Genomic DNA, 9,538 nt, shown 5'->3' with positions numbered 1-9,538 from the left:
CGCAATCCAGCTGTTATGGCACAGTGTTGCCATGACGGTAGTTTAAAAATATAATCAACATTTTTTTTATTAGCATGAAATGTATCTCACATTTAGATTTGGTTTTTAAGCCAACTCCTAGACTTTTATAAAACGGGACAAATAGTGTTTTTTTAAATAATATCCACGGAACGACCGGGACACGCCTCTGAAACGGGACTGTCCCGGTCAAAACGGGACGTATGATCACCCTAGTCTGAAAGCTTCTTTAGCTTAATTAACCTATCGGAACAGAACAGTCGGAACCAGTGGCTGAATTGGAAATAAATTACTGCCGGTATGCTCGTATGCACAAACCTGTATGTTGATACAATCCTTTGTTTTATGATTTCTTAAATAATACATCGATTCTTATTCTCTCTCTTTTATCACTACAACACTGAAAAAGTTCCTAAGACAAGCTGCGTAATATGAGTCACGGACGTGTTATGTTTTAGTAAATAGGTAAAAATAAACAAATAAATAAATACACTAATTAGTAACTTTACTAAGTATATTTTTTTAAAAAAATTTACTGCCGGTAAGCTTTCTGGCATCTTAATTTACTACCGGTATGCCATACCTGCTCATACCGGCCCAATTCGATCACTGACGGAACAATCCCCTTTTAGGACTTCAGATACACTTGCACTCCTAAAGTGTATGTTGACGACATTATCTTTGAATTCATAAGGGAATGGACCAAGTATAAAACAATCTAAACAACATACCATCGGAGAAAAGAGGTTGCGCACATTTCTTAGCGAAACGTTTAATTCCCACGGCAAGATAACACCACGAAAAAGTTTGTAATGCACGTAATTATGTGAAATGAAATGTCTATAAATTGTAGAAGGACGTTCGTGTGATTAAGAGATAAAATGAACATCTCAGTAACGATAAAGGGAGATAATTTATTCATAGCATTCCCTGGATGAAGCGAAGAGAATTAGATTTGATTTAGAAGATGGTCCTTACTGACTACAGGCAATTGCAAACACTGTCTCGTCTTGATTTTGATCGTTACTTTCATCCCTTAAGCGGTTCAAACCAGGTGCCTTCAACCCTCTTCAAGCACGTCTTTGTCTGCTTCGTGTTTGACTTTCGATACCATTTTCAATCCAGAGAGAGGAGGTTCTACGAATTATACCCTCTCTCCTCCTTCGTATTGATTTTGCCATAAAACGTCATGAGACGCGAAAGGTGAAGGGAAGCAAATTGCGGAAAAACACCCCAACCAGCATTTTTTTCTTCTCTCTCCCCCACGTAAAAGAAAACCGGAAAATGTTGTGCAAGAGGCGGTGTTGTGAAGGTGAAATTTATTGTTTATCTTGTCTTGGTGCTCTAGCTGAGATATGCTGGAATCAATTTTAGCCCTCACTTGCACGTGGATGATAAGTGCGAAATTTAAGCGCCTCGAAAAATTGCGTTGCGCCCTGTACTTGCTCTCGCTCTCCGCGGTTTAATAGGTGATTCAGAGCCAAGCAGACGACCAGTCGTTCGCTGGCGGTAGAAGCGAGAAGTGGTGGCGCTGCGGTCGGCGTCGACCTGCCCGTGCCGCTGTTACGCGTGAATCTTGCTGGATTAGAGAACAGTGTTATCGTGTTTTGTCTGAGTTATTTCATTGCATTCGTTTTAGGATTGAGACGTGGCTTCCTGCAGTTCGGAAGAAGCATTGCTGGTCTCACGCTGGCAGTAGTTCATTTCATTGTTTGTTGACACTCTGTTTGGTGAACATGTGGTTCTATGTGTTGAGAAGATAAACGTGTTGGCACCCGGCGAGAGCATCAACTGACCTACTACCTGTTACAAGACCGCGGTTTGTTCTTACCTTCCTTTTCCCCCTCGGGCAGTGATCTTCTTCGAGTTGAAAGTCGCCAGACATCGAAATATTTTCTTTACCTGCTGGTTTTCATTTGTGGAAGTTTACTTCGGGAATATCTTGCTGTGCTTAACGAAGAAATTTTACTTGGAAACAAACGAAAGATATACAGGTAGGTAAGTTTAGCGTCTTACTTGTTCACTTAAAAGAGACGACAAATATATTAATTTTCTATCAACTATCTACAACTAAACTACGATAGCTTTCATTTCTTTGAATGTTTTGTCTGTGCATGAGTTATCACAAACCTATCACGTGACATGTAGATAGTATTTAGAAACTAAAATTTATATCGGTTACAAAACCAAAATGCTAGATTTCGATTCCCCTTGCACAATGATCTACAGTATGCTACATCATCTTAAATTATAATACGTACTTTCGAGTTCAATTATGAAATGGAACAATTATTGTTCAGTTGATACTACGTATAAAATAAGACCATAACGTACGTATATTATTGTTATTTTGCTCAGGAGTTGATTCTCTCTTAAATTGTATTCTTAAGAACAACCAAATCGATAGAAGTTTCACACAAATGTAAATCCATTTTTTAGAGAAGTGATTTTCATTGTCAATAATATTATAACATATTTGTGTATGTATGAATATGCACGTGTTTGGCATTCGTTAGTCAATAAATCCTGTGTTCTTTCCAATGTAAATTTATTGAAATAAAAAGTATTTACTAATTTCATAAAGTGTTCGCACAGGCAATGTTTGAGTCAATATAAATTTCATTGAATGATATTCTTTTATACTTTTTTTCAAAATAATTATTTAAACTAATATTCTAAACGAATACTGCATGCAATACGGGATATGTCGGTTAAATCAGTTTATTTCTGCTCAATATCAGAGATGTTATTATTTTAGGACTTCTCGGTGGCATATTAATAACGCTGTTGCTTATAATGAAAGGATTCTGGTTTTGTTCCCTTGTGAAGACTCATTCCTCAGTGGTTCAAATCTATCTTTAAACTGTGGTCCAATCCAGGTTCGCTTAACTGAGCATAAAATGGATTCCAAGAAACTTTGAGAAACTCTTTGTAATTACGATTTTCGACATTTGCAGAAACCTATGGTTTTAACTGAAATTTCAATCGGGCAGGGAAACAATCCACACCTTAATTTTGCATGAACAGAATATTTAGTGTCATTTAATTTGAAACAAAACTCTCTACTTGTTAGTTATGTTTTCCAGTGGGGCATACTTCAGTATGTTCACGTCTGGTTCCTGCATGCACATTAAGAGGATTTGAGACAAACTTTGCCATTTCCCTAGAGTTACTAAATACTTAACGATGGAGTAACAAAATTGAAGGAATTGTATCGTGCCAAATTTAAGATGTCAGTTAAAATTCTTACTTGTCGGGAGAGGGTTTCCAGTGGACAGTGTCCATTGTTCGGGTTTAATGAGAAAATGCATGATATATAAGTACAACAAAATCCACCCCTTTTTATGAAGACAAAAATTAACTAGAAAACGTTAAACATTAATTTTCTCAGACAAATACATTTTCAAACATTTGCTGTTTCATCATTTGTTTCATTGAAATTCCATTGTTCATGTACATTTGTAGTTTTTCCCATCTAGAACATTTTTTATTTTTAACTTTTGCTTTTACACTGAAATTTAATCAGCATTTGTATTTCTTGCCTGTATTTCTCATTCCACCAAATCTATCTATTTATGCTGCTTTTCTCTCATGAACTTATTTTTTCATTCAAATTATACCTTTCAAAATACGAAAAAATATATTATCTGGTATTATGAATGTAATGAACAAAAGAAACTTGTACAAATTTTAGTTGCAAGGTTTACTCAAAGGCACGACGCATTTATTCATTGTAATAATGACGAGGACAGATAATGACAGACCTGCTAAGAAGCTCTACACATTGTACAGTGGTTCAGCTCCCACAGTCCCAATTTCAAAAACAAGTTTTGACGAACTACTGTTAAAGAGCTCGAAGGTTTTCAAGGTGCATCTAGGATAAATTGCATCCTTGGTTGCTGAACGCTTCGAGTACTCTACTCTGGGTCTCACTGGTGAATGTTCTTGGTTTGAGTTTCCACTTGAACATTCGTGTTTTTTTGTATCCATCTTTTAATCAGTTTCAGAAAATCATCATTCAGTTTTTTCGCCGCGACTAATCTACATTGTTAATAGAAAGTGAGAAAAGTCAAGTATAAAATGCATAACATTTCAAAATAATGGCAGTTGGAAAGGAAAATACTAATGATACTAATTTTGAATCTCACGCACACACTTGTTTCTATATTTAATTGGAATGCAGTTTGAATGTAAACCTCCAGTTCAACTGCGTAAGAAATTCAAAATTGTCAGACATTGCGGTTGAAAAAGAGTCGACGCAATTGCGTAATAATTTGCAATGAATTACCAAAATCAACCATCACAAAATTTGTGCAGATGTTTTTTATTTATGTGGTCATCTAAATCCATGTTTCAATCTTCTCGCCTTCGTGCTGGAAACAAATCCTGCGCTATTGCAACATTTATTCGTGTTGGAAACAGATGATTGTGTGGATGCTGCTGTGCAAAGAGCTACATTTGGCAATGGTGTGATTTTTGACGTTTTCATCAGCCAATAAGAAGAATTATCTTCTAAACATGGTCGATCTACTACGCGATTGGTTGCCGTGTCAGTAAAGTGTATATTGCTATTTAAACCATTGAATATATTTTTATTGTATAAAAGTAAAAACCTTTTACCGAAATCTTTACATTTGATAATGCTAGTATATATATCTCTGGAAATTATGCTTTCATTGTATTTGGAAGAAAACATTTTATTGAGAGCTATGACAAGTACATTCTGTTGTTAAAAGTTTTCAAGCTTTTATGTTGATTGAATTACTTACTTTATTTTACTTCGCCTTCAAACTTCTTCGTTTCGTCTGTGACTTTTTCAGACCTTCACTGAAACAACGAAAAGTATGAATTCAAAATCCTAATGCCAAGATGAATATAACTAAACGGTGCAGTGGTAGCGTCTAGGAGGAGCTGTCTCGCCCCACAACTCGTTGTATCGAAAACGCTACATGCTTCCCTTTTCTTCACTAAATAATTCATTACATTTGTATAAAGATGGCTGTTGCAACTGACAATATTGAATAAATTCAAGGATGCTTTTCACTACAACTATTTTAATTTGTTTAAACGTTTCAGATAACTTCGTGCTTATTTAATCCAAAATAAGTTTTATATATTTTTTTCTTGCATTTAAATTATCTTAGAGGCTACCTCAAGGTACTTCCTTGGAAACATTTTAATTAAATTTAAGATTGTTATTTTTACAATTATGTTAAGATAATTAAATATTTTAACCACCTACATAATATAACAATTTAGTTAATTTATAAGAGTAACCGTTGCAGCACCTTATAGCATGTTTGTAGTTTTCTTATTAATTACTACACTGTGGTGTTCATTTGAAGTATTTTTTTTTTAGAAAAAAATATATCACTGTAAATCTTACACTTATAAAAAAACTATTAACATTTTTGAAAATGTGTGATTTACATTTATTATTTTTTTTTCACATTGTCACGCTGATTAATAAGATTATCATTTCTAAAGTTATTCTAGTTAATAGTTAATATAGCACAATGCTCCCTCATGTGTTAGAAACATGCATTCATAATTAATTATTTATGGCGTAATTATTGCATGCTTTTCTGAAGGAAAACAGGATTAGTGACATTTTTTATATAAGACAGGGCGTAGACCTATGCTCAGTTCAATATGTGGGCTCTTTCACCATACTATAATGCTCAAATTTAACAACAAAAAAAAGGAATATGCTGAGGAGATTCTGGCTCACGTTTTTAGATTAAAAATTGAAATCATTATTATTATTGTTGATTTTATTACTGTTATTATCACCGCTAGTTTATGTCCATAAAGATGAAAACATTAGTCAAACGGAGCAATAAAATATATGTTCAACAGAATAAGAATCAATATGAATAAAATAGGGTTATTAATGTGAAATTGTCTACCTGTTGAAAACACAAGGAGTACGAAAGAAATATATGGCAATATGTAGGGCTGTTTTAGCCAACTACGTTATTACATTTCCCCAAGACAAATTGACATTTTAAATTATTACTTGTTCCTGCGTTGAAAGATAGAATAGTTTTCACAGTTCACAAAGGAATTAAATTTAAAATGTAAGCTCATAAAATTTCTTGTTGTCTCCTTTATCTAAAATTATACTTTAATTTCTATACCTTCATATGGTAGTGGCAACAAAATTTTGGCATATGAAATTTTGACAGTGTTACCATCTGTATTATTCGAAGCTTGGCACATGAAATATGACAGTGTTACCTTCTGTATTAGTCGAAGTGTGACAGTACGATACATTCATTCGTAGTTAGTATAACATGAGAAGAAAGTGACATAAGTGTTTCATTTCTCCTGTAACCTGTCAGCTGAAATCCATACCCGCGATTTTTAACCTGACCATTATGAAATCGATTAAGAATAATGGAGATATGTCCTCCCCCTCCTCTTTAAGATGGAATCCAGCGTCTGTCATCGAGACACCATAACAACAGTTGCTATTTTCGGGAACACAGTAATCGAATCATCCAGTTTTGGAGTTGAAGGATGATAGTTAGGCGCTGATAGTGTCCTCTAGCGGCAGTGTGTATAGATGCACTTTGCAGACGTTTCTCCTTGTTTTCTCGTTATTTTTTTTTTAGTGTAAAGTTTCCCTTTCCTGGAAAATTTCCATGCTGGTAACAGCACCGAAGGCTAAGCCCTCTTGTCTAACCGCATCTTAGGTGGCCAGAACGGTGTGTGTGGAAATGTTTTTAAATTCCAGATAAAACCAGGACGGGTTGCCAACTCCTGAATCTCCATCAACTTCTTATTGAAATGAACATTGTTATGCACATTTTTAAATTAATATTTCTTCTGTATTTTAGTTCATAGGCTTTGAGTCTCGGAGGTAGCCTAACTGGGACGTAAGGGGTGACCTTTCCTTAATACACCCTGGAGTACATTTTACAGGCGAGCGAGGATCTGGCGTCTGGAGTCACAGCCACTACAATCCTGTGTGGTTCGTGTTGTGTCGTCTCTTTATCAGTGTGATTGTATCCATCTCATCACTTTTCATCCTCGTCCTCGCGATTAGCCAAAGTGGCAGAAAAGCTAAGTACAATAAATCAAACCAGTCACTCGAAACATAGTCTAGAATATGCGCTCTTTGCGTAGCAAATAAATAAAAAAACCTGTTTTACACAAATCTGGAAAACATTTAAAAATTGTGCATCGCTCAGAATTGATCTGTCGTTTAGTACTTATTCATTCACAACACATGCAGGCAGCTCAAGATCAAGGACGTATTTAGGGGGGTCCTGGGGGTCCGGTACATGGGCGGCGCCAGAAATTTTCGACCGGGTGGGCAGAAGCTGTATATTGATAGATTAGGGTGGGCAGGCATAAATGTAAGGCCATATATATATATATATATATATATCCAATATATATAAAGCCCCAATCCCACCACTCACTCACTCACTCACTGACATAAATGTTCTCCATGAAGGAAGCCCCGAAGGCGAAAAACGCCCGATTACGACCCCCCATGAAATCGTCCCAAAAGTCCAAGAAAATTCAAAAATCGCTCAATCGGCCCTTCCTTAAGGGTGAAAATGCCCTTTTTTCACGTCCTTAGCAACCGTTGCCACGGGCATTTCTTTTGCACACATTGTTTCCTTCAATTCTTAATTGTCTAGCTACATTATATTTCTCACAGATCAATAGCACACAGATGAATGAACTCATGGTTTTGAAAAGGTGCCTGAAACAAGGGTGACATCTACATGATAAGGAGTTTCAGCCCAGATACAATTACGTATATATTGTTATACTAAATGCGTAAATATCTACATCGTGCTTGTTTTAACTAAATATTTAGGAGGTATAATGACATGCAATTCCTTAGAGCTTGCCGTGCCTGTTGTTGTCCATGGAAACGGACGTTGCTAGGGAACTTAAAGAAAGTTTATTTTCACCCCGAAAACTACTGTAAGGGAATTTTGCTAGACTTTTCGAATTTCAAAATACGAGCATCAGAATTTTATTACAGAGGCAAGGTAGGAATTTGAGTGGAATGACGGAAAACAGTTATTATCCAATTACGTTCAAAAATGTGAAAATAACAAAATACGTAAATATTGCATTTTCAATTTAGTCGCTATTCATTTCGTTTATGCAAAACATCCAACTACTTATCTTGAAACGGTTATTACTTAATCAGGTCATTATTAAGAAAATAGACAATAATAGTTTGAATATTTGTACCTTATTATAGCCCATACACACATAAAGTTACTTTCTAAACTTTTCAAATTAGCGAACTTGTACACATGTTCCCCATCATCCAATACAACACCATCTAAAACATGATTGTGATCACAACGTGGCCGAAGGTCACGCATGCGAGCGTACAAGACGTGGCCAAAGGCCACGTCGACAGTACGCGAGTCCAATATATATAAAGCCCCAATCCCACCACTCACTCACTCACTCACTGACATAAATGTTCTTCATGAAGGAAGCCCCGGAGGCGAAAAACGCCCGATTACGACCCCCCATGAAATCGTTCCAAAAGACCGAGAAAATTCAAAAATCGCTCAATTGGCCCTTCCTTAAGGGTGAAAATGCCCTTTTTTCACGTCCTTAGCAACCGTTGCCACGGGCATTTCTTTTGCACACATTGTTTCCTTCAATTCTTAATTGTCGAGATACATTATATTTCTCACAGATCAACAAAAGATGAATCAACTTTTGGTTAAAAAAGGTGCTTCAAACAAGGGTGACATCTACTACATAAGCAGTTTCAGCCCAGGTACAATTACGTATAGGTACTTATATTAGTAAACTCAATGCGAATATATTTATATCGTGGTTGTTTTAATTAAATATTTAGAGGTATAATAACAAACAAATATTTAGAGAGTTTCCGGTACTTGTTGTTCACCATGGAAACGGACGTTGCTAAGGAACTTAAAGAAAGTTTACTATCACCCCGAAAACTACTGTAAGTGAAATATGCTAGACTTTTCGTATTTCAAAATTCAAGCGTCAGAATTTATTAGAGAGACAAGGCAGGAATTTGAGGGAAATAAAGGAAGACAATAATTTTCCAATTACGTTTAAAAATGTGAAAATGACAAAAGACGTAAATATTGCATTTCCAATTTAGTGTCGCTATTGAATTCGTTTATGCAAGACATCCAGCTAATAATCTTGAAACGGTTATTACTTACTTAGTTTATTATTAAGAAAATATACAAAAATACTTTGAATATTTGTACCTTATTAGAGCCCATACACACACAAAGTTACTTTCTAAACTTTTCAAATTAGCGTACTTATACACTTGTTCCCCTTCATCCAATACAACATGCAGACATTTTATCCCATCTATAATATGATTACGCCCACAAAGTGGCCGAAGGTCACGCATGCGAGCGTACAAGACGTGGCCTTGGCCACGTCGAAAGTACGCGAGTATATATATATATGCATGGAAGACACTGTATATGTACAACATACATGCATATGTATCCCCTTCTCTCTTTCATCTTCACTCCCG

The 9,538-nt window shown here is 35.7% G+C and overlaps 1 protein-coding gene across 2 annotated transcripts in view; it reads left to right on the top strand.

Annotated features, from left to right (window-relative positions):
* The first annotated feature begins 1,511 nt into the window (after nucleotides 1–1,511).
* LOC145999075 (ly6/PLAUR domain-containing protein 6B-like) overlaps nucleotides 1,512–9,538 on the top strand; it is a 357,012-nt gene continuing 348,985 nt past the window's right edge. Inside the window, exon 1 of one of the 2 annotated variants that reach the window (XM_083136043.1) lies at nucleotides 1,512–2,012. The gene's annotated coding sequence lies outside the window, so the exon portion shown is untranslated. Of the gene's footprint in view, nucleotides 2,017–9,538 lie in introns of both variants that reach the window. The other variant, XM_083136044.1, reaches the window with a different exon arrangement.

Source organism: Lepisma saccharinum, chromosome 14, assembly GCF_977018435.1.
Source record: "Lepisma saccharinum chromosome 14, izLepSacc3.1, whole genome shotgun sequence".
Lineage (NCBI taxonomy): Eukaryota > Metazoa > Arthropoda > Insecta > Zygentoma > Lepismatidae > Lepisma > Lepisma saccharinum.
The sequence above is the reverse complement of the archived record's forward strand: the minus strand, read 5'-3'. Positions and strand labels throughout refer to the sequence as shown.